The sequence below is a fragment of the Cavia porcellus genome, unplaced genomic scaffold (genome assembly GCF_034190915.1).
Source record: "Cavia porcellus strain 051 isolate PalLab524CR breed Dunkin Hartley unplaced genomic scaffold, mCavPor4.1 scaffold_29, whole genome shotgun sequence".
Classification (NCBI taxonomy): Eukaryota; Metazoa; Chordata; class Mammalia; order Rodentia; family Caviidae; genus Cavia; species Cavia porcellus.
The window spans coordinates 12,601,300-12,627,493 of record NW_026947512.1 but is presented as its reverse complement, the minus strand read 5'-3'; the positions used below and the strand labels follow the sequence as shown (position 1 = coordinate 12,627,493).

At 36.6% G+C, this 26,194-nt stretch overlaps 1 long non-coding RNA gene across 4 annotated transcripts in view; it reads left to right on the top strand.

The window, feature by feature from the left end:
- LOC106028761 (uncharacterized) overlaps window positions 1–26,194 on the top strand; it is a 263,015-nt gene that overhangs the window by 117,539 nt on the left and 119,282 nt on the right. For 3 of the 4 annotated variants that reach the window (XR_010044598.1, XR_010044599.1, XR_010044597.1), the window contains exons 9-10: window positions 695–790; window positions 3,349–3,405. This is a non-coding gene — a long non-coding RNA (uncharacterized LOC106028761). The remainder of the gene's footprint in view (window positions 1–694; window positions 791–3,348; window positions 3,406–26,194) is intronic. The other variant, XR_002792478.2, reaches the window with a different exon arrangement.

Genomic DNA, 26,194 nt, shown 5'->3' with positions numbered 1-26,194 from the left:
GACTAGTTTCTGGAAAGTCCTAGGGAATGCTGAACCCATGGAAATTTCCAGTCCTCTGGGCACTTACAAATTTTGAAGCTGTCATAAGCAATGCTATTTCTGATTTTGCTTTTATGTGTATTTTACTGAGATGTTTGATCAAAATGAGAGGACTGAATCATAGGTTATAACGTATCTTGTGGTTCTTATACTTCCAGATACGTCTCCAAAGTGGTTAAACTAATTAATTTTTTTAGGCATACCAATTGAATTCTTAAACTAATTCAATGAATGTGCAATAGTGCATTGTATTTTTAAAAAATTTTCTTTTTGTAATATTGGGATTGAGCTCAGAGCCTTCACACTGGGCTATATCTCCAGTCCTTTTTAACTTTTTATTTTGACACACAGTCTTGCTAAATTATTTAAGTTGGGCTTTAACTTGTGATCCTCCTGCCTCAGCCTCCCAAAGTGCTGGGATCACAGGAGTGTGCCACCATGCCCAGCCTTACACTTATTATAAATTATATTTCTATAGTTATCACAGAGTCTGAAATTTTCCCACAAGTTTTATCATTGAGTTTACTAATCTATAAACTACTTACATTGTTTTAATTCTTGTTAAGATTAGTTATTTTTATAAAATGTTATTTAATAAAGTCTGGATATAAAAGCAGAATATACTGCCAAGCTGCTTCTTGTTTTGTGGTAACAGGGGAAGAAAAAAATCCAGCAATGATTTTCACTGCTTCCAACCCCAAACTGGCCCAGTTCCTGCTCTGTCATTTTTCACCATGGCTGCTCCATAAAGGTAAGAGTCACATTCAGTTGCTATGTGCTTGGTACACAGTTGGTGCTTAATAAATAGCACAGGAAAAAAGGAAGTGAGGGACCTTGTGCTGGTTGAATTTTCCTAATAATTAATATTATATTTTAACTTATTTAGAACTTAGCAACAGAAAATGTACTATAGTTCTAATTTTCATGCTCCCTTGGTCAAATCTGGTAAACTCATTGAGCCCATTATGAAGGACTTGGATGGATGCTCTTTAAGATTCCACCAAGTCTTAAAATGATGCTGTGATTGAGAAATATGTTCCATGTAAGATTTCAATCCTTAGTAAGACAGACATAAAAGGAAACCATTTCTCCAATTCTGATTCCTTTATCTCCCAGTACAAATGTGGATGCCCTTACAGATTTTCCCTAACACTGCACACACGTGTGCTCTCATACACTCACTTGCACGTTAATTCCCACACTGCTCAAAGTGCCTCCCCTTGTAAAGTACCCAGTGTTTCTCTCTCTACTTTTCTGTGCCCTTCTCACCTTTCAAGGTTTAACTAATATTTGAAGCTGTTGAATCATGAAGTTAGTGCCTGTGTGATTATTTGGGCTTCATATATTCCTTCCTACCAACGCTTTCAAATTCCAGTGAGCTCCTCAGGACTCCTAATTTGAGGACTATGTGTTCCAGCCCTCTGCCTGGCTGGGGACTGTGTTCCTGACCGCCTCTGATACACGTCTCAATCCCTGGACAGGTCTCTGGCTGTCCCCAGGGCAATCCCCCTGACCTGGAGCTGACGTGGCTTGGAACTTCCACGCAGAGTTGATCTGCCCTACTTCTGGATTTTACTGTAACTTGCTTGGTAGCTGGTGGTGCTGAAATTGCAGAAAGGCCCTGTGGCTTTGCTTCTGATAGTGTTCAAGTTGTTCCCACAACTGTGATGAACTTCCTGCTCTTGTGGAAGGCTTCTTGAAGTCAGTAGTTCAGGTGTTTTCTGCCCTGGGGCTTCATTGCTTATTTCTTATCCATTTTTACTTTCCTCTTTCCATTTCTCGGCCTCTCTTCACCTGTGCTTTCATTCCAGTCATCCAGATCGCCCTTCCTGTCTTCGTTTTTCTCTTTACTGTCTTATTTCCCCTTTAGCCTCCAATTACAGGCTTTGTCTGTTCCATAATTTAAGTAATTGCTTCTTAAGTATTCAAGCCATTCAGTGGATTTTTTTTTCAAACCAACTTTACTTCAAATCTGAATATGGACTCAGGAGTCAGAACACCTAGATCCGAATCCCTGTTCTGTCTCCCAGTGACTTTTACCCTTTACTTAACCCCACTACATCTGAGTTTACTCATGCATTAAAGAGTGACATCACTCTAGCTGGCTGTCTTCTGTCTCCTCCTTTCCTTCTCCTCCTTCAGTGAGTTACTTTGACTGATTTGAGTTTCAGCTTTATTTTCTCTTAAAAAGTCTAATTTCGCAGATATTGGGGGTAATTGAGGAAGTCTCTCCATTTCTATTTTATTTCCATGTGTGTATATTCATTTATGTGTTTGGGTTACATCACGAGGCAGACAGTGAGGTAGCCCTGGGGCTACAGTGATAAAAAGGTATGAGATAGTCTCCCAAGTTCCACAGAGCTTACAGCCTAGTGGGAAATTCAGACAAGTAACTGACATTTTGCTCTTGTGTGTCAGGACCTGAACTTCTTATAGTCAGTCCCAAGTGCATTCCCATAACTGTCAAGGAGTTTCAGCCTAAGGACTGTTTATATGTAGGACACAATGACAGTTCAGAGGGAGAATGGATCATTTCTGGAAGGGATAAGGAAGAGAAGAGAGGTTTTAGGGAAACCTCACTGAAGAGATGGTCCAGAAGGGATTGGTGGTTTCATTCAGTAATGGAGAAGACTGTTCTATAATAAGCCACATACATGACACAAGTGACAGTTTACTACTGTATGGTTTGCCTGGCTGCAAATTTAGTCCTGCTGGTGTATAATCTGCAAGGAGAGAAACAGTAGGCCATGTACGGAGTATCATACAAGGCTTTGAATGCCATGCTGAGAGTTTGATTGTCTTAACATTTCAGGAGAACCAATGATATATATTTGGATTTATAAAGAAGCAAACAAGAGGGATGAGACAGGCAGAAAGCCTGGCAACTAGGATGCTGTTACCCTTTGTCACTGGCCAGCATGGATTCCTATCTGCACATAAGGTGAAAATCATACATAGGCCAGTGTCAAGGCTGGAATAAAATGACAGCTTATTATAGGGAAGAGACACAACTAGGTACTATACAGACACATCCGCCCCTGGGAAAAGACAGCAAAGCTGGCAACTCCACAGAGAGAGCAGCCTTGCACAAAGTGGGGATTTTACTTTTATAGACTTTCAGCAGAATGTCATTACTGTCATTAATTAGTTAATGACTCGTGATTTTTTAAGAGCAGAGCTCTCTGGACAGGATAGAGCTTAGTTAGTTGCATTAATCTCATTTGGTTTGCTGTACATCCTGCTTTCTTATCTCGGGGAGCACAGCAGCTTGCCCCTTTGACTAACCTTTTGCTTTCTTTGCCCTTTTAGTGACCCCAAAGTGCAGTTTCCTGCTTGTTTCCTATCAGGAGGTTACGGTAAAGTATGGTTAGTCCCTTACTTCAGTTATAAACCTAGACTTTAGTATCAGCCTGTCTGCGTTCAAATTTTTCTGTAGTTTGTCTGCTGTTTGTCCTTGACAAGTGACTTATTCTACTTTAAAGTCCTATTCCTTTCCTTCCTTGTCTTTCACAAATGAAACCCAAGTATAAAGAAGTGACACATACAAAGTGATAGAGCTGGGGGAGAGAGCTGAGGACTGGAGCATGATAGTCTGACTCTAGAGCTTACATTCTAGTAATACTTAAGAAAGAATGAAATATTAAAGGTCGTGTGGATCAGTCACTCTCACACTTGAGCATCATCAGTGTCTTCTCTGGACTTGTTAAGGCACAGATTGCTGCACCCTACCTCAGGCTGTTTGACTCAGTAGATACGACAGGGACCTGAGAATTTGTGACTGAAGTAGATGCAGATGCTGAAAATATAAGAGTTGAGAAGACAGTGTTATCACGGAGTGTTGGAGTAGTCAAGAAAGGAGAGTGAGGTAGGTAGTCAAAACATGCAAAAGTTTGTGAAAGATGTCCAGAGATAGGAGACAAGCACCCGAGACAGAGGTAAGGAAATGTAGTTTCCGAAGCCTTTCTAAGATGCTACTGGCCACCTGGATAGTAAAGGTAACTAAGGAACACATTCCTCACAGACTGACTGAAAGAAGTGAGGCGTCCACTCCAGATGAGAGCGGCAACATAAGCATGATGTGGTTGTGAGGATGTGATGGGAGATTAGGGACTCATGGACAGGAGGGTTTGTATTGTGAAATGTGGAAGACAGAATTGGAAATGCCTGTTGAGGATAGAGTCTAGAGCATGAGTATTCGAGGTTTTGGCTCGGCTCGAATGTGGAGTTGTCTTGAGCTGCACATAGTTAAAGTAGGTAAGTAGCAAAACTGTCTTATTCTCATTATCCCATTAAAAAGAAGAGGGCAGCATAAACTGATCAGGTGTGGTAAGCACAGGAAGTAGAGCTGGCACTGTGCTCTCTACTGCACGCCGTTCCATGATGGCTAAAGCACAATGCAACTGAGTCATGAAAAATATCACTAAAATAACCACATCAGAGTGCTAACATGTTATGATCTTGTGGGGCCACACCTAATCCATGGACCATCTGCTGGACACACTTGTTCTAGAGGGTCCTAAATAAGTGGCTAAAGAGTTTTAGGGCTTATTGCAAAGATAGTTGAAAGTTTGTTGGAATTGGTTTATTCAGTGCAAACAGTGTGGTATGAATTATGAATTGGAGAGAAGAAATGAATCAGAGAGAGGCCCCAGCTCTCTTACCCTCACTGCTTGAGCAGAAGACAGTGCCCCGGGACTTTCCTTAGATGCACACTCTTGATAATTTCTTCCTTGCTTGTATTTCTAACCTTCAAATTTTGTGTTCCTTTCCACCCATTTTTCTATAACTATTTTTATTATCTAATTCCTGTATTAGTTTCAGTTTTGATCAATTTATAAGCCCATTTTTCCCCACCTCATAGACATTTTACTTCATTGATGGAGTACTTTAATATATTAACTTTCAATATCATCTACATTGGATATTTTTATTTTGGAGTTGGATATTTTTATTTTAATGGGGTCTTTGTGAAATGTTTTTTGTCTTCTCAGGTCTAATTCTTATCTTGTAGCTATTTTTGTTTTATTTATTTTTGCTGGTTCAGATTTTTATTTCTTTTCAAAATTTATGATTTGTCTTATTTTAAATTGTTACTTTTTTGTCAGACTTTAGCATTTTTATCCCCCTCACTTGTATCCTCATTCTTTTTTTTTTCCCCTTGCTCTAACAAACCCCATTATGTGGAACACCTTTGACTTCCTGGAAATTGTTCCTTACTGATATCTCATATTGTTCATTCCTTTAATAACTAACAAGTCTGTAAAAATATAAATTGTCTGATATTCATGCTATGGAGAAAAATAAAGGAAGGATACAGAGATGGTGAGTAGAGGAAAGGCCTGCCTGTTAGGTAACATTTAAATAGAGATGTGAATGCAGTGACAGATTCCTCTAGAGGTACTTGGTGTAAAAACATACAAAATATACTGAATTTGCCAATGCCTCAAAGCAAGAGCAAGACTATTGAACTTCAAGGAGATGGTTTCTGGAAAGAGAAGTAGACTATAGAAGTTCATGCTAGACATTGTAATGACTGTAAGGATTTTGAATTTTATTTGCATAAAGTTAGGAAGCCATGGACAGGTTCTAAATCAAAGAAGAAATGGTATGATTTATATTTGCATAACATCACTTTGATTGCTATTTTAAAAGTGAACTGAAGTAAGATAGGAGAATAAGGAAGCTATTGAAATAGTCTATGAAAACTATCAGGGCACAACTGGGCTAGAAAAGCGTTGTAGAAGTTATAAGAAGTGGTGAGATTTATGCTGCGTGCAAAAACCTGAAGTGAAATAACTAGATGAATCATTGAATAAGGAACATGAGAAAGAGCTTAAAGATGCTTGCAATGTTTTGGCCTTAAGAAGCAAAAAGTTTCCATATTCTGAGATGGGAAATATTTCTGCAAGAAGAGCAGATGTGGCATGCATGTGAGGGTACCGGGCATCCAGGTTTTATCATGACACCTCACAGATATACAGATTCAGACATTACTAACTAAGCAGTTGGATACATGAGTCGAATTTGGCGGTCAAGTTCCATTGATGATATACATTTATATTCATGAATCATTCGCACAGAGGTGGTGCGGATATCACCCATGGCAGTGCTATTTGAACTTTTTTGAATATACAATGCATTAAAAAATTCATATCACTTTGCAACACAGTGAGCACACACAGAGTCTGGTTCAAATCTTTCAACAAACAAAGCTGACAGCATGCATATTGTACTCTGTTGTTTTAAACTTTGTTTTATTTCAATAAAACAAATACTGGGCATATCCTGCTAAATTGACTTTTACAACTCACTAATGGCTTGGAGTCCACATTTTTAAAAGCCCTGGCCTAGGAAACAAATATAACAAGAAGAAAAGGGAATTGAGGACTCAGTGCTGGTGTCCAGCTATCGTTTAGAGTGTAGACAGTGAGGAAGAACCAGCAAGGTGAAGGTATCGCCGTATGTGACTACTAATCATTATATGTCAGGATAAAATGATTGAGAAACACCTAACATTAATAACACATGGCTCCGAATGTATCTGTGATAGTTGATTAGCAAACTGAGAAAGGAAAACCCACCCCAATTTTGGGTGGCAGCAAAACTTGCAGCCTAGATGAAATAAAAAGGGGAAAAAGAGAGAAGCACATTGTTTGGAGAAGCGCCTGTCTTCCTGAGCAGGCGCTGCTTCTGAGACCATCACCTTGCCATCAGTCTCAGGGGTCAAGGTTTTTTGGCCTCTCAATGAAGACTTGCTCTGGTGACTCTCCAGGGAGTTTCCACACCTGTGATCTTGAACTGGTACTGTACCCTTGATCCTTCTTGTGTGGCTTCTCTTCTTGAAGTGACCAGCTATTAGATCCTCTGGTTCCCTAGCATGCATATGATCATTGTGGACTCTCCTTGGGTCCTGTAGGACTTCCTAATAAATCCCCTTACAAACTACACATGTATTTTCTATTGATCTTGTCACTCTAGAAAACTCTAATATAACAGCAAAATTAGAGGAGAGCCAGTTCTGTCTGACAACTCCAAGTCTGTGTTCCCGATCCCAAGGTTCTGCCTCTGGTCTTCTCTTGTCTCATTTCTCCTGGCTGTTCTTTCTCTTGACTGCTTCATTCTAAGGAAAGACATGGGCATATCCTTTTTACCATCCAGAGCTGTTTTGTTTGACTGACCTATTTTGTTTGATATTATAAAATAATGCAGAGACATACAGTTCCTTAAGTGTTGCTTAATTTTCCTTAGCATAGCAAATGTCTTACTGACCCTAGTCTCATTTGGTTTCAGGTCATCTTTTCTTTCAGGAGAGTCCCCCAGTGCTTTTTCCCAGGGTCCTACCAGAGGACACTGCCAAAATTTTTATTAAACAGAAAAATGTAGCTTGAGCTCTGAGCCATCTTTGTCTTCCAGAATAAACTATTTTTACACAGTAAAATCTTATTGAAAGACTTCTAAACAAAAGATTCTCTCTCTCTAAATAATTTGGCAGCTTTCTTAAGGAAATTAGCCTGAATATGACCCATATGTACAGCTTTCAAATACAGTACTTTCTCTGGCTGCTACATAGATCTATTTTTGTGAACTATAAAATGCTTTTGTAGTCACTGCACCCAAAATGAAACTAAAAAAAGAAAGAGTCTAGCAGTCACAACAGTTTGACAGATTGCCACAATTAGTACTTCTATGGTTCAGTACTTGACAGTTTTAATTTTTAAATTACTAATTATACAATTTAATCTAGCATCAAAATGCATAAAGTGTGCTTAATAGCCATTTATAACTGTTAAAACCATAAGTTTAATAACCATTAAAAATATACTTTTAAAATGTGAGCTCAGTTAAAACTTGAAAACCAGTGTAATGCTTAATAAGTATATTTAAAACACAGAATCTGGCATCATGTAAATATTAAATTAAAAAAACACAAGTCTGTTGTTAGAGATATAATTCCCATTACTACACTTTTTGAAAAAGTGATTTTGTTATCATAGAGCTTGTGCTATACAAATCTGTAACTACATATTAGATTATACTAGAATCATGGCTTAGTTTTTCAGTTTGTATGTCTAAGTTTAATTTCATGTAATTTGAATCTAAATTTGTGTCATCATTGAAAAACAGTGACGTGATTGTGAAAAATGCTTTCACTTAAAGAGAGCCATGTAATCTGCTGTCTCTTTTGTTGAAAAAAAAAAAAAGGTTTATTGGAACATGACCACACTTGTTTGTTTTAGTATTGCTCATGGCTGTTCATGGCCGAGTTGAGTAGTCATGCTTGAAGCCTATTAAGACTAAATTATTAAGACCTACCTATTTATAGTCATGGCTTCCTGACTTCATTTTTGGGGGCCAAAAGATGTTGTTATAAAGTTTTCTATCTTACCACTATGATTTTTTCCACCCAAGTATAAATAGGAAAAATTGTGATCTTAAAATTTAATGAAAAAATGTATTATATATAGTTATCATAAAGTCTTGATTTTGATGTCCTGAAAAGATAATCCTTTTGAAAGGATAAATTAAAAATAGCATGCTTTGTTTCATTTATATAAAGTGACATTGTCAGTAAGTTATTTTGTCAATCCATTAAGACCCAAATGTATGAATTCTAATTTTTTTGTAAACTACTGGAAAATCGATAGTAATTTCTGTCCATCACTGAATGAGATATATTTGCACATATTTTGGTAGTTAATATGATATATTAGTATTTTTAAAGCATAAGAGGGGACACCAAAAATATGTAATGATTTGAGAAAGAATAGATACATTTGTTCTATTCCAATGCAAAATTTCTGAGATTAAAGCCAATTCTCAAAATAATATCAATAAACAATGACTCACTATTTTAGCAAGGTATTTATCTCTTTGCTGTAGTTGTGGTGCTGAAGATTTTATCCACAGTCTTGTACGTCTGAAGCACATGATTTACCACTACAAATGCCCAATCCTGTATTTAGAAATTCTTAACTCAGATATTAGCTTTTTCACATGCTATGATGTTCATGAAAATATATATTAGAAAAATGTGCTATTTATTTAGCACATACTGTGAGTTAGTGTTCTGGGAAATTTGAAGGAAATGTTTAGACTCCTGCAACTTATTTTTCTTTCCCTTCCCAACTTATCCAGAGATTCCTTGTGTCCTGTCTGGGGAACTCCTATCTTTTGTAGGTTAAACTTCTACCTGTGTGGCTCTGCCCTCTCTCTCCTGGTTCTGCTGAATTCTTGCTCCTTCATCAAACTCCACCATCTGCCTGTGGCTGCATCTTTGAATTTCAGCGGACCCCAGAATTTTCTTTCCATTTTGTTCCTCACCATTGCACTCTTTCTCTTCACGTCCCTCAGGCTTCCCACATGTCCCTTTCCCTTCAAGAGATTCCAGCATCCAGACCAATAACTTCATCATCTGGACTGCTCTGTTTAAGTTTCTAGATCTTGAACTATACAAAACTCTTTCTCTTATGCTTTTTCTGCTGGGCTGTTGCGTGTAGGTAAAGAATCACATTCTTCAAACTCAGCTTCAGGTTTCTTGGTAATCCTCGTCTGTAGACTCTCTCATTCTTGTATTGCTCCAAGCAATTATTTTATATTTTTATTTAAACTTCTTAGCTCTCACTTTTACTCTCCTAGCTAGATAACCTTGCTTGTAGGAAGTTTATAGTTTGGTATTTCCTTTTATTAACCTCAAAATTTCATATATATATTCATTTTCAATTCCATCCTTGCTGCTCTTGAGTGGAAGGGAGGAAAATCCAAGAATTTTCCTAAGGATAATTTTTCTGCCTATGCTCAAACTTCCCTTTCTTGTGTCTTTTCCAGGATTGGAACATTTTCTTCATCAGTTCTCTCTTTTGTTTTGTTTGTTTTTTTGATACAGGGATCCAACCCATGACCTTGTGCTCGTCAGGTTTCATCAGTTATTTCTGTCCTATTTTTTTTTTATTTCTTACTTTTCCTTATTGGCTCAATCTTTGAAGCTTACAAATAGGTTCACATTTCTCTAATATTTAAGCAACACATGATGAATGCACATTCTTAGAGAATGACAAAACCATACCATTCTAGTAAGCCAGATCTTATGATCAAAAACTAAAAGGTCTTATTCATTATACTAAGCACCTAAAATTTGAGACTTTGTTACAATAGGTTGTACTACCCTCACAAATTTTAGTTATACTACTGTAGATATAAAATTTCATATTACAAATAATTTTCTCTCAAAAATTAAAAAGTTGGGCTGGGGATTTAGCTCAGCGGCGTAAGTGCCTGCCTTGTAAGTGTGTGGTTGTAAGTTCGATCCCTGGTACCGGTAAAAAAAAAAAATTAAAAAGTATTACTCTATTGTCTTATAACTCTGGCTTTGCTATTGAGAAATGCAATGCTATTTTAATATATAGCTACTGTTTGTAATGTTTCTGAATCTTCTAGAACATTCTTTATGTACCCTGTTTGAGATTTATGACACAGCTTCTTAACTTGGATTAATTCCTCTGCAACATTTACTTAAAACTTTGCAACTTCAAATGGAAAATATGCATCATTATGTCCCAAGAAATTCTCTTGAATTATTTATTTGGATAACATTCTCCCTCCCTCTCCCCTCCCCTTCTTCTGAAGACAAAATATGGTAGACAAATATATATTAAAATGTAATTCATCTCTTGAATTTTGTAAAGTGTTTGTTATTTGAAATAAATATTAGTGTTTTCTAGTTAATTATAAATATATGTAGAAGAAATGCTAAAGCCAAACTCATTATGAATATAGGAGGCCAGGGGACTTATACAAGGAGATAAAGTTTCTATATTTCCTTTCAACTGGCATAACTAGTACTCATTAGACTGGATACATTATGAATGTGTGATATAATATGTATGTGACAGAAGTCACTACAAAACTACACAATGATACAAGATTAAAAGATAATCAAACTGCAAATGTGAAATATTCTCAAGCAACCCACATAAAAGAAAAGAAAAAAGACAAATTAAAACCAAAGAATACCATAAAACAAAAAATTGTTTATTTCCAATATAATTTATTCTTATAGGAGTCAGTTTCCCATGGCAGGGACAAAATACCTGTCACCTGAAATTTGAAGTCAGGGAGGAGTGTGGCATGGTGGCGCACACATGTTACCTCAGAACATGGGAGACTGAGACAAGAGGATCATGAGTTCAAGACCAATTTAGGATGCATAGCAAGCTTAAGTTTGGCCTATGCTCCATATGCTGTTTCAAAAATACAAAGAGAAAGAGAAATTTACTTTGACTCACGATTTTGGAAGATTAAGTCTAAGTTCATTGAATGAAATGCAGAAATTGTATAGAGAAGGGGCACGGAAGAGGAAAATGCTCAACCCATTGAGGGTAGGAAACAGAAAGAAGGGAAAAGACCAGGAAAATATACCCTTACACATCATGCCCCCAGTGACTCATTTTCCCTAACCAGACTCCACCTCCAAACAGTACATTCAGCTATAATAAACTCAATAGGTCAATCCTTTGATGATTATATGCTCCCATTCATTCTAAAAAGCCCCACCTCTGAACACTTGAGACTCATGGGGAGCATTTTAGACCTAAACCATAACATTTTTCTTTATGTGAGATACATTTAGCCCAAGAATTACCAAAGCACAAAAATCTAAGTCCAAAGTCTGCTCTGAAACTTAGGAGAAACATAGCTACGAGCCCTTGTTAAAAAAAAATTCCAATATATACAATAAAGGAATGTAAATATCACATGGTGAGTAGGCTACTGAGCACACATTCTTCTGTTCACTGAACAGTTAGAATTTTGGCATCAACTGGTAACTCTGACTGATAGCAACCAGTGGTGACCAGTGGTGACCAGCAACACTTGGCAGAGCCCTGCAGAGACCTTTAGAAAGTCCCACAGACATAGCAGAAGCTACTGGAAGATAGCTACCAAGAGGAATTTGAGCCCCAGATGCCTATAGTAGTAGCTAATAGAGGTGATTAAAAGCAATCAATTGCTTTAACAGTAAGAATTGTAACACCAAGGTCTGGACATTCAGAGCATGGAGCTGCTAACCAGAGTTCTACTTTTCCAGATTCATGATTTCCAGCAAAACAAACAAACAAACAGAAAAATAACAAAAAATTCTGAATTGATTGGTGTTACCTTGATTAGATCTCTATTTGAGAATTACAATTATTTTTTGTTCCCCATTAATCTACAAGTTCTTCGAATGAAGAGTTTTGATTGCTGTAAAACCAGTAACATTCATATAGTAGATACTGAATATATATTTACTAAATTAAGTAATTAAAAGTGTATAAAAAGAAGTTTTAAGAAGAAAGAACTAGGGGAACTCCAGCCAGTGGCACACACTGGGCCGTGGTTGACCTGGACCCCTCCTGTGACTCCTGCTGTCCCAGAAGATGACCTCACAGGACCCAGGAGCTCCAGCCAGCAGTCACATGGGGCTGGGCTAGACCTAGGCCCCTCTATGACTCCCGCCATCCCAGCAGATGAACTTGTGGGACCTGAGAACTCCAGCCAGTGGCACACACAAGACTGAACTAGACCTAGGCCCCTCCCATGATTCCTGCTGTCCCAGCAGACCACCTCATAGAACCCAGGAACTGTAGCCAATGGTGCATGCAGGGCCAGGCTAGACCCAGGCCCTCCCACAACCCCCAACATCTGGGCAGACCATCTCACAGGACCCAGAAACTCCTGCCAATGGCGCAGGTGGGCCAGGCCAGAACTGGGCCCCGTCCATGTCCCCGCAGTCCTGGCCACCCACCTCAGGACTAGGAACTCCAGCCTATGACATGCACCCCAGCAGTCCCACTGCTGCCATGGGGGACCTCCCCCACCTCTTGGACCTAGCATTGCTGTTGGTCTTTGGCTCCCACACCTACCCCCAGAACTTGGACTGCAGTGGATTAGCCAGGCAGTATTGAGGGGAGACTCAGTAAGAAGAATTCAGCAGGCTCCGTCAGTGAGTTGAGTTTGCCCCTAAAATAAGAATAGAATTTGCCACCTCCAGTAGGTAAACAGGAGCAATAGTGAAGCTCCCTCCAGAAGTAGACCATAGGATAGCTTGACAAGTGGGTGGGTGAGTCCTTCATCCACACAGAGAATATCAGGTAGGTTGAGGAGGGTGCCAATAAGGCCTCCCCCAACCTGGAGAAAGTTAAAGGGGCCTGTGGGATACCCAGAGACACAGTAGGGTCCCGGAGATCTGAAGACATAATAACAGCAGGAACTAGGGGTTGATTTCCATCAGTAATCCTAGGCTTGTCAGTTTAGGAAGAGCATAGAACTCAACCAACAGGCCCTGCAGGGGGAATTCAGGTGACTGGCCCACCTCTTCATTGTGAGACTCAGCAATTGGACAAACATCAACCTTACAGTAGGACCCCAAGATACACACTGCCAACCATTGACACTAGTGGGATTGAAGGATCAAATATTAACTTGAAAGGGGAAAATGGCAAAATGAAAAAGCAAAATGCAATGTCAAACATCTAGTCTACGAGGAGAAAGTACAGGAGACATTAGAGGACTTTAAAAGCAACACACTAGAAATCTCTGAAAAGATAGCAAGTGAAATTAAAAAAATGCAACTCCATGAAAATCAAATTAGAAGTAATCTTTCATGTAAAAACCTTAGTAAGGAGCTGCTCAGCACAGCCAGAGAAGAAATAGATAAAAAATGTACAGGAGCATGGGCAATGGATTGAAACCTTGAATGAACAATATAGAAAACAAACAGAGTTCATGAAACAAACTCAAAGAGACATTCAAGAAACAAAAAAATTCTATTGAAAGATGGCAAAACTATTTAAATGACACTGAGGATAGAATTTTGGACCTTCAGGTCAGGATCACAATTAGAAATCATGAAAGGACAGAAGTTTTAAAAATAACAAAGTATCATGAAATGACAATTCAGCAGCTTCAAGATGCTGCCAAGAGAAACAATATAAGACTAATAGGCATCAGTGAAAATACAAGTCAATGCAAATGACATAACTAAAATATTTACAGAATAGCAGAAAATTTTCCAAACATGGGGAAAAATCTGATATTCAGATAATTGAGGCATATAGAACACCAAACAATCACAACCAACATAAATCTACACTCACACATATAATAATTATGATCCCAGACATGCAGCCTAAAAGCAGAATACTAAAAGCTGTTAAGAGAAAAGACACAACTCACCTATCAAGGAAAGCCCATTAGAATCATGGCAGACTTTTCAGCACAAGCCCTCAAATCAAGACAAGCTTGGATTGAGGTATTTCAAACCCTGAAAGAAAACAACTTCCAACCCAGACTGATGTACCAGCAAAACTTTCAATCAAATTTAAAGGAGAAGCAAGATACTTCCACGACAAAGGACAACTGAAGAAATTCATGTCCACCAAATCAATCCTAGAAAGAGTACAATCCCTAGGACAACAACAGAAAGGAACTAACAGGTAGGACAAGCAGTTAAACAAGGGAGAAAACCAGAAAGCAAACAACTGGAACATAACATGGCAAAGTCAAGTGAGTTTATATCAGTTACACGCATAAATGTAAATAGCCTCAATTCACCTATCACCTAAGAAATAGATTGACAGAATGGATGAAGAAACATGGTCCCACAATATGCTGTATACAAGAAACACATCAGACTCAAAAATAAGCTCATAGATTAAAGGTCAAAGGGTGGAAAACAGTATTCCATGCAAGAGGAACTCAGAAAAAATCAAGGGTAGCTATTCTGTTTGCAGACAAAGTTAACTTCAAACCTAAAAGGATTAAAAGGACAAAGAAGGCCACTACATACTTGTAAGTGGAAAACTACAAGAGGAAGAACTAGCAATTATAAATATATATGCACCAAATACAGGAGCATGCAACTATATAAGACAAATACTAATGGACAAGAAAATACACAAGAACACAATCATAACAGGGGATCTTAACATGCCATTGTCACAAAAAGATAGATCAACTAGAGAAAAAGTCAGCAAAGAAATAATATAACTGAGTCATACCTGTGAGCAATTGGACTTAGAAGATGTTTACAGAGTGTTCCACCCAACCACATCAGAATACACATTCTTCTCAGCTGTGCATGGGACAGTCTCCAAAATAGACCATATATTATCCCATAAAACATTCTTAAGTAAATGCAGGTATTATCCCATGCATAATATCTGATCATAGCACAATGAAATTGGAAATTAATGGCAAGAGAAATTGCAAGACTTGCATAAATACATAGAACTTAAATAACAACCGTCTAAACAACCAGTGGGCTACAGATGAAATTAAAGAAATAAAGCAATACCTACAATTCAATGAAAATGCAGAAACAACATACTGTAACCTGTATGATGCAATGAAAATGATCTTAAGAGGGAAATATGTAGCAATAAGTTGTCATATCAAGAAAACAATGAGCACAAATAAACAACCTAATGTTTCTTCTGAAGCTTCTAGAAAAAGAAGAGAAAGTTAAACCCAAAGCTCATAGAAGAGAGGAAATTGTAAAGATTAGAGCAGAAATGAATGCAATTGGAACTTAAAAAACAATACAATGAGTTAATGGATCAAAAAGCTGGTTTTTTGAGAGAATAAATAAAATTAACAAAACTTTAGCTAACCTTATCAAGAAAAAGAAAGAAAATCCCAAATTCACACAATAAAGAACTGAATTACTACAGATCCCATGGAAATTCAAAAGATCATCAAAATCTCTACTCAGAGTGGAAAACAGAGAGGAAATGGACAAATTTCTAGAAACATATGAACTACCAAAGCTCGACCAAAGAACCAACTCTTTGATTCATTAATTCTTTGTATTGTTTGCTTAGTCTCTGTTGCATTAATCTCCACTCTGATCTTTATAATTTCCTCCCTTCTTTTGGCTATGGGCTTGACTCACTCTTCTTTTTTTAGATATTTTAGGTGTAACATCAGGTTGTTTATTTCTGTTCATTTTGTTTTTCTCATGTGGGAATTCACTGCAATCAGTTTCCTTCTAGGGACTGCTTTTATTGCATCCCACAGGTTCTGTTAAATTGTATCATTTGCTTGTTGATAATATTTAATTTCTTCTTTAATTTCCTCTATGACCCATTGGCTGTTCAGGAGTATATTATTTAATTTCCATGTATTTGGGGGGATTTTGCAGTTTTTTTTGTCATTAATTTCCAATTTCATGGCACTATGGTCAGATAATGTTGGAGACCACTATGAAGCAGCTCTGAGCAGGATTTAAATTTTACTAATTGGCTTTCTATGTTTATCTGTGAATCTGTCCTAGGCCTAGGCCCTTTGCCTGGTGATGGGAGTTGATTCATAGTAAGTGAATCTCTATGAATCACTGGTCCTGGCTGAGGCCTGTAGTGATCTGTGGGGCCAGAGATACCTCAAAGGGCAAGATAAGGCCACAGCTGCGGACACCCTGACTCTAACCCCAATTAACAAGGTAGAGACTGCAGCTGCAAAAATTACTCCTACAGTATCTCTTCTACCATGCCTTTATGATAAGACAGTGCTACTGAACTGACTTGATTCATTACTTGGAGATGTCCTTGAAGTGACTCCCAAGGTCCTGCTCACTGCTTGCACTTTCCTCAGACTCTCCACCCTTTGTCCTTGGTCCTAATGTAAGCGGGCGGAAGCAGAGAAGCTTTTGTCTTTACCCTCGAAGTCTGGAGTTTAATGAAGGGTTTTGACCCTCCTGGAGCCCTAAAAAATTACACAATTTGTCTCTTTTTATTTAATTTCTGCTGAACACTCTTTTGGGAGATTTGGGATCTAGGTCAGAACCCAGTAGGATAATATGCATGGAATCATTTCAATTCCTTTGCATTTACTTAAGCATGTTCTATTGGCTAGTAGATAGTCTATTTTAGAGAATGTCCTATGTGAAGCTGAGAAGAATGCCTGATGTTGTTGAGTGGAACATTCTATATATCTACTAAGTCCACTTGTTCACATATTTGACTCAGTTCTATTTCTTTGCTAAGTTTCTTTCTAGTTGATTTGTCTCTTTGTGTTAATGAGGTATTAAGGTCTCTCATTATATTTGTGTTTTTGCTTATTTGATTTTTTTTGCGAAAGGTTTGCGGTTTTATTAAGAAAACAAAAATTTAACCAATACAAAAAGGCGGGGGGGGGGGCCCTAGGTGTCCTGCTGCTGGATTAAGGGGTTGGGGATGGCCTCCATGCCGTCCTGCGGGCAGATCAGCACCACCGACGTGCCCCAGCACACCACCAGCCCCAGCTGCCGCGTGTCCTCCATCAGTGCAGGTGGCACCATGGCGGACAAAGAGAAAAAGAAGAAGGAAAGCATCTTGGGCTTATTTGATTTTTCATTTCTATTAATATTTGTTTTGGGGCTGGGGATTTAGCTCAGCGGCATAAGCACCTGCCTTGCAAGCAGGCAGTTGTGAGTTCGATCCCTGGTACTGAAAAAGACAAAAAAAAAAAAAAAAAAAGTGCTTGCCTAGTATACTTAATCCACAGTCCTGAAGAAAAAGAAAGGGTTAATCAGAAACAAATATTTGTTTTATATAGCTGGGTGCTCACATATTTGGAGCATGTATATTTAAGATCGGTATCTTTTCCTTTTGAAGTTTTCTCCTAACCAGTATGTAATGACATTATTTAACTTTTTCAATCATTCTTGGTTTGAAAATAACACTGTCTGAAAACAGAATAGCTACTCCTGCATTTTGGAGGGGGCCTGTTGAATGAAGTATTGTTTTCCATCCTTTGAATTTCAGTCTATGAATTTTCTTTTGGGTTAGATGGGTTTCTTGTATACAGCGTATGGTTAGATGGTGTTTCTTGATCTATTCTGCCAATCTGCTTTTTTAATTGGTGAATTGAGGCCATTTACATTATTGGTTATAACTGATATATATTGACTCATTTTTATCCTGTTATCTTTCTGCTATTGGTTCTTTACCTTTCCCCTCCCTCTAGTTGTATTCCCTACTTTTTTCTGTTGGTGTTCTTGTAGTCATATTTGTTTTTATGTCTATCTAGAATATCTTTCAATATTCTTTGCAGGGTTCATTTGATAGATATGAAGTTCTTCAGCTGTTTTTTTGTCATGGAAGTATCTTTTTTTTTCCATCAATTTTGAAGGCCAGTTTTGCAGGATACATCACTCTGGGTTGGAAGCCATTTTCCTTTAGGATTTGAAATACTTCACTCCATGTTCTTGTTGACTTCATTGTTTGTGTTGAGAAGTCTTCTATGATTCTGATGGTCTTTCCTTTATAGGTGATTTGTTTCTTTTCTCTAACAGATTTTAATATTTTGTTCTTATGTTGAATTTCTAGGATGTTGATTATTATATATCTGGGTATAGATTTATTTTGGTTATGGCTAATTGGAGTTTGATATACTTCACTTATCTGTATGTCAGTTTCCTTTCCCATGTTTGGCCAATTTTCAACTATTGCTTCTGTAAATAGTCTTTATATCGTTTGTGTTGTCACCTTTTCATTGACACACATCAATCTTATATTGCTTTTCTTTGTATCATTTTGCAACTGTTGAATTGTTATTTCTTGATTCCTTGTGATTTTTAAAAGATCTTTCCTGTTCACTAGCTGAAATCTTATCTTCATGGGAGTAAAGCCTGTTTTCACATTTATTGAGGTGGTTTTGCCTGTTTTGATGGAATTTTTGATTTCCTGAATAACTCTTCAAATCTGTTTCATGCATTCTGTTTCTTTATTATGTTGTTCATTCAATGTTTCCATCTTTTAGCAAGTGATCCTCTATCTGTTTAACTGTATGTTCTTCAGATGTGTCCAACATTTCTTTTATTATATTTATCACTTATTGTTTTACTTGGGAGATTATTTCTGATCTGAGTTCCTTTATAGCTCCATGGAGTTGTTTCTTCACTTTAATCTCTATCATTTCAGAAGTTTCAGGTGTATGGTTTACACTTTCTTCTATGTCCATGTCTCCAAGACTTGTTTGGGCTGTACTGGAGGTTTTGGATTGCATTTTGCCTGTTCATTTTGTCATTTTCCTGTATTCCCCCGAGGTAGCCAAATGCAAAGTCTCAGTTGTTTCCTGGGATGAGGATGTCTGTCCACACTGCAGGCAGTTTCCCCAGTTGAGTGGGAGTCATTAGGCAGGCCTTACCAAGTTCCCAGTAGCACTCAAAGTCTCCTCACGTCGGGGAAGTATTCTGGGCTGGCCTTCAGCACACCCCAAGTGACACTGAAATTCCTTGGATGCTTGATGTTTCTGGGCAGGACCCTACCAGGTTCTAGGTGGCATACCAAGGTTGAAAAGCTAGATGGACTATGCTGTGCAGGCCTTCAGCTCAAGCCCCATGCTCCCAGCTACTTGGGGTCACTGGATGTGGCCCCACCAGGTTCTGAATGAGGTGTCAAGGCTGCATAGCTATACAGAGTCTGCTATGCAGGCCTTCAGCTGGCACCACTCAGTGCCAGAGGTCACAGTTAGTTATTCTTATGAAACACTTAAGTGAAATATTGATTCACATCATACACAAAAGAACTTGAAATGAATCATAGATCAAAACCAAACAGTTAAAATTATAAAGTTCTAAAGGAAACATGTAGAAAAAAATCTACATGACCTTGGATTTGGCAATAACTATTATATATGATGTTAAAACATAATCCATAAAAGTTAATAAATTATACTTTAAAAATTAAAGATTTTACTTTGTGAAAAAGTACTAGTAAGCAAATGAGACAACCCACAGAGCAGAAGAAAACAGTTGTAATTAAATATCTTATAAATAACTTGTATCTAGACTACATGCAGAACTCTTAAAACTCAACAATATGAGAACAACCTAATTAAATGGGAAAGAGATCTGAATTATGCTTCACCAAAGAAGATGTGTAAACCAATTGAATATCAGAAAAATGTTCCGTATCATTGGCTATTAGAGAAGTGCCAATTAAAAAATAACAATGTGTAACTACATAACTATAAACTGTCTTTCAAAAAAGTTGGACCACCAAATGATGGCAAAGATGCAGAGTAATATCAATTCTCACTCATTGCTGGCAGGAAAACAAAATTATAAAGCCTATTTGGGAAAGTTAAAAAGGCTTTTATGTTAAACTTACCACCCTTTGAATTGGCAATTCTAATCTCATTTGCCCAAGTAAATTGAAGAGAATGTGTTCACACAAAAATGTTTCTACTTTGTATTTTATAGTCATCAAAATTAGAATTATGATTTTTATCAAATTAATGGGTCAACTGTGGTGTTAATAAAATGGAATAGTATTCAGTGATAAAAAATGAACTACACTACAACCTGGGTAACTCTTACATGAATTTTTCTAAGTGAAAGGTATCAGATTCCAAAGGCTTCATTTTACATAATTTTATTTATATGACATTCTGCAAAGATCAAAGGAAGTAGATTTCTTGCAGAGGTATATGAAAATGAAAGGATTGACCACAACTGGTCTGCACAAGAAAATTTGGAAAGTGATGATAATGATCTTTATGGTTTTGGGATAGTCAATACATCACTTTGTGCTTTTGCTAAAACCTGTATCATAGAGAATAACTATAACTGTATGCAAATAAGAAAATCAATCAAGAAATTGAAGAGACACGACAACAAAATACACTGTAGTATCCTAGATTGATTCCTGGACTAGCAGAACACATTAAGTGGAATACAGGTAGAGTTCAAATAGTCTAGGATTTAGTTGATAGTAATATACTGCAATTAATTATTTAGTTTTAGCAAAATATCATGGTAGTGTAAGATGATGGCATTAAGAGAAAGTGAAACTGGGGGACAAATGTATAGGAACCTCTCCAACTTTTATGCATATTTAAAATTATTTCTAGAAAAAAGTTTAAATTAATATCTATAAGCCTTTATTATCTAATTTATATATGTATATTGAATTTCTATATCTTGATTTAAATGAATAAACATAAATGAGGGAGAAGTGATAAATCTTCCTTATGAAAGATTTTTTTTAAGTAAATGTAAAAGCAATGATGAAAACACAAAATCATCATCAGAATACCAGAGTAATAATTTTTGTTGGTAAGGTCCATTATGAGTATTTAAGCTAGCATCCCAATCTTTAAGAAAAAAATAGAATATTCACACAGGTTTAAAGTAACCCCCCAAGTATGAATTGATGTGGCAAATTTAACATATTTTTTAGTTATTTTTATTGTTATTGAGAAAAATACCCAAAGTCAAAAAGGAAATATTTATTTGGCTCACAGTTTGTAGAGGTTTCAGTCCATGATCAGCTGGCTCCAAGGCAGGGTAGCTTGACAGAGAACATCACAAAGGAGAAACTGTTTATGCTGGGCAAAAGATAGCAAAAGTAGCAAACAGGGACAGGGAAAAGCTTCTTCCTGCCCCTTGTATTTTATACTGCCTACCAGGATTAGGGTGGTGCCAATCCAACTGGCAGACTGATCCAGCAATCACCCACCCTTCATCCCAGCACTGCACAGTCTAGATTCAGTCACCTCTGAAAAAGTCCTATGATTCCATGAGGCTTTGGGGGGACATCTTGACACAAATCATAACAACACATGCTTCCAAATTCATTGATATATTTTCTTCTAGGAGGTAGAGGTCAATTCCCAATCACTGAGTAGATTATACTCAATGATTTGCTTCTAATAGAATATGGGCAGGTGAAAATATTAATTTTACAAAAGGAAAACATGGTAGGTATAACCTGAAGCACACAGGCAAAGTTAACATCACCAATGTTAAACCATGTTGCTATCATGTCTTGATAGCTAGAAAGTGATGAAAGGAATACTTTTCCCTCATTTATTCTCACCCCCGCTTGCACAATCTCAGCATGATCATAAGAAAACACTCAACAAACTCAGATGAACAAAATAGTAAGTATATTTTTCTAAGTGAAAGAATCCAGACTTTGAAAGTTACAGATTGCATATAATGTTTCCATGTACATATGATGAAAAGCCAAAATTCCGCAAAATATCTGAGTAATGTTTTTCCAAACTATCAAAAGTTATGCAAAAGAAAGTCTGAGAAACTGTTTCACATTGGAGGAATTGAGAATTAAGTGGATTGGATGTAGGAATAGGAAAAAGTTAATAGATTACATATTATCATCCTAGAAATAGTTGTTCAAGTTACAAAATTAAAGCATACAAAGTGGACATTCAAACAGTGAGACTGCAAACAGTTGTGTTCAATGATCCAACAAAAACTTAGTAATATGGTCATCTATCTTACACACCTAAACACACTTGCAGTTGTTTGCAGCTCCTTTAGAGCACTTTATTTTCATCTTTTTTTTACAATAACATTTACACATTTTGGGTTTTATTACTCCCACAGTTCTTATTACTTTTTTTTGGAAGAGAATAAAACCAAATGTGACAAAACAAAGCAGTCAGTCAAAACAAAGGGTACATGATGTAAAAACAGAATATAAGGTAATCAACAATGGTTACCATAATGCCTCTTGCTTCCTTAAAAAATTGCCTGTATCATCAGATATGATAAAATTGAACAAGCAGTACAGAACAAAAACCAATAAAACCTAAACATTGGAGACATTACTAAACCTCAAAAGAAGATAATAGTCAAACTAGAATGGGCATCATAGTGAATCTTACTGACTTCAAAGTAGTCTCCTGTACCCTCAAAATTGATACTATCAAACAGAACAGAATAGAGTAAAATCAGTCAAAACAAGATGGTGAGAGCAATCATACAGGGCTTCAAATCAAGTTAATAGGAAATTTTAAAAGTTACTATAATATATCTTGCTAACTTTTTAATTTTTTTCCCTTAATTAAAAAAATAATAAAATAAAATTTAAAAAGGGGGAGATTAAGATAAAAGAGGACATAACAACATAACAATATAGATCAGAACAGAACAATTTAAGCAACTCAACCAGACAGAAAATCAGCAAAGAAATAATAGAAGTTAATCACACCTGTGAACAAATGGACTTCATAGACATATACAGAGTGTTCTACCCAACAACATCAGAAAACACATTCTTCTCAGCAGTACATGGGTCATTCTTTAAAACAGACAATATATTAGCTCACAGAACATATTTAAATAAATGCAAAAGAGTTGAAATTATCCCTTGCATGTTATCAGATCATAGCACTATGAAATTAGAAATTAATGATAAAAGATATTGCAAAAATCCCACAAACACATGGAAACTGAATAACACACTCTTGAGTAATCAGTGGGTCACAGGGGAAATTAAAGAAGAAATTAAACAATACCTACAAGCAGATGAAAATACAATTACAACCTCCCAGAATCTGAGGGATGCAATGAAAGCTGTCCTCAGAGGAAAATTTATTTCACTGAGTTCCCACATCAGGAAAACAGAACAAATACAAATAAATAACCTGATGTTAAACCTCAAATATCTAGAAAAAGAAGAGCAAATCAAGACCAAAGCCAAAAGAAGAGAGGAAATTATAAAAATGAGAGCAGAAATCAATGCAATAGAGACTAAAAAACAATGCAAAGAATCAATGAATTGAAAAGTTGGTTCTTTGAAAGAATAAATAAAATTGATAAGCCCCTGGCCAACCTTATTTAAAAAGGGAAGAAAAAGCTCAAATTCATGCAATAAGGAATGAAAAAGACAAAATCGCTACAGACTCTGTAGAAATACAGAAGATCATCAGCACCTATTTTGAAAACCTCTACTCTCAAAGGCTTGATAACACAGAAGAAATAGACAGATTTCTAGAAACATATGAAGTACCAAAGCTAGGTCAAGAAGATGTAAAACTACTGAATAACCCAATTTCTATTAATGAAATTCAAAATGTAATTAAGTCCTTACCTACAAAGAAGAGTACAGGCCCAGATGGATTCATTGCAGAATTCTACAAGAAATACAAAGAAGACTTAATGCTGACACTTCTCAAACTCTTCAATGAAATTGAAAGGGAAGCAATCCTTCCTAAGTCATTCCTGGAAGCAAATGTTACCAAAACCTGAGAAGGTACCAAAACCTGAGAAAGAACCAACTAAAAAGGAGAACTACAGACCAATCTCTCTAATGAACACAGATGCAAAAATCCTCAATAAAATATTGCAAATAGGATGCAGCAAATCATCAAGAAGATTATACACCATGACCAAGTGGGATTCATCCCAGGCATGCGGGGATGGTTCACCATAACAATAAAGCCAAAAGTCAGAATCACATGATCATTTCTATAGATGCAGAAAAAGATTTTGGTAAGGTCCAACATTCGTTTATAAAAAGAACTTTACAGAAAATTGGAATAGATGGTCTTTACCTCAATATAATAAAGGCCATTTATGACAAACCAACAGCCAGCATCATACTAAATGGCCAAAAATTGAAGGCCTTTACTTTAAAATCAGGCATAAGACAAGGATGTCCCTTATCACCGCTCCTATTTAATATAGTACTGGACATACTAGCCAGAGCAATTAGGCAAGAGAGAGAAATAAAAAGAATATAGGAAAAGAAGAAGTTAAATTATCATTGTTTGCAGATGACATGATGCTCTACATAGAAGACCCCCAAAACTCCATTGAAAGACTCTTATTTATAATAAATAAATTCAGTAATATAGCTGGATACAAAATCAATACTCAAAAATCAATAGCATTCCTATACACTAACAACAAAACCACTGGCAGAGAAATAAAAGAACCCACACCCTTTACACTAGCAACCAAAAAAATGAAATATTTATGAATTACTCTTACAAAAGAAGTGAAAGACCTATACAGGGAAAATTACAATACACTGAAAAAAGAAATTGAAGACAATCTCAGAAAATGGAAAGACATCCCTTGCTCATGGACAGGAAGAATAAATATTGTGAAAATAGCCATTGTTCCGAAACTGTTTCAATGCAATCCCAATCAAAATACCACCAACATACCTCATAGATCTTGAGAAATCACTCCTAAAATTCATCTGGAGCAGAAGAGACCTAGAATAGCAAAGACAGTTCTAGCAGCAAAGGCAACGCAGGAGGCATGACAATCCCTGACTTGAAGTTATACTACAAAACAACTGTAGTAAAATCAACATGGTACTGGAATTAAAACAGAGCCGAAGATCAATGGAATAGATCAGAAGATACAACCACAACTACCAACACACTCAATCACCTTATTTTTGATAAAGGGGCCAAACATGTTCATGGAATAATGACAGTCTGTTTAATAAATGGTGTTGAAAAAACTGGCTCTCCATATGCCGAAAACTAAAACTAGACCCATGCCTATCACCTAAATTTTTTTTTTTTTATTTAAGAGGAAAAAGAGAAAAACACAAAACAAACCAAAGCGGCGTAAGGGTACACGCAATACAGAACTACAAAACAAAACAAAACAAAACAAAACAAAACACCATAACAGTAAGAAATTACCTGCTAGTAGATTACACACTATTTTCTTGAAAATAGTTCCTCAAATCACAGTATCAAAGAACACAAGGTGGACATTCAAACAGGGAGACTGCAAACAGCTGTGTTCAATGTTCCAAAAACATTGATAAAGTCAGCTATTTAACACCCACAAACACACTTGCTGTTATATCCGTTAGAGCTCTTTTTCTTTTTTTTTTTTTTCCCCTCTCTTTTTTACAACAAAATTTACACATCTTGGATTTTATTACTCCTTAGTGCTTATTACTTTCTTTGGGGGGGGGGAAGAATACAGTCAAATATGGCAAAACAAAGCTGTCAGTCAATACCAAGGATAGACATAGCACATGGTGTAGAACAGAGTACAAGTTTATCAACAATGGTTATCAACGTTGTCCCTTGTTTCCTTAAAAAGAATTGTCTATCTTATTAGATATTATAAAGTTGGACAAAACAGTAGAGAACAAGACCAATAAAACTTAGGCATTGTAAACATTACAGGACTTCCAAAGAAGACGATAGTCAAACCAGAATGGGTATCTTAGTGAATCTTATTGTCTTCAAAGTAGTTGCCTATGTCTTCAAACTTGATACTATCATATAGAATGGAACAGAGTCTAATCAGTCAAAACAAGATCGTGGGAGTACTACAGGACTTCAAAACAAGTTAATAGGAAATCGAAAAGAGTTACTATTTATATATCCTAATTTTTTTGAATTTTTTCTTTAA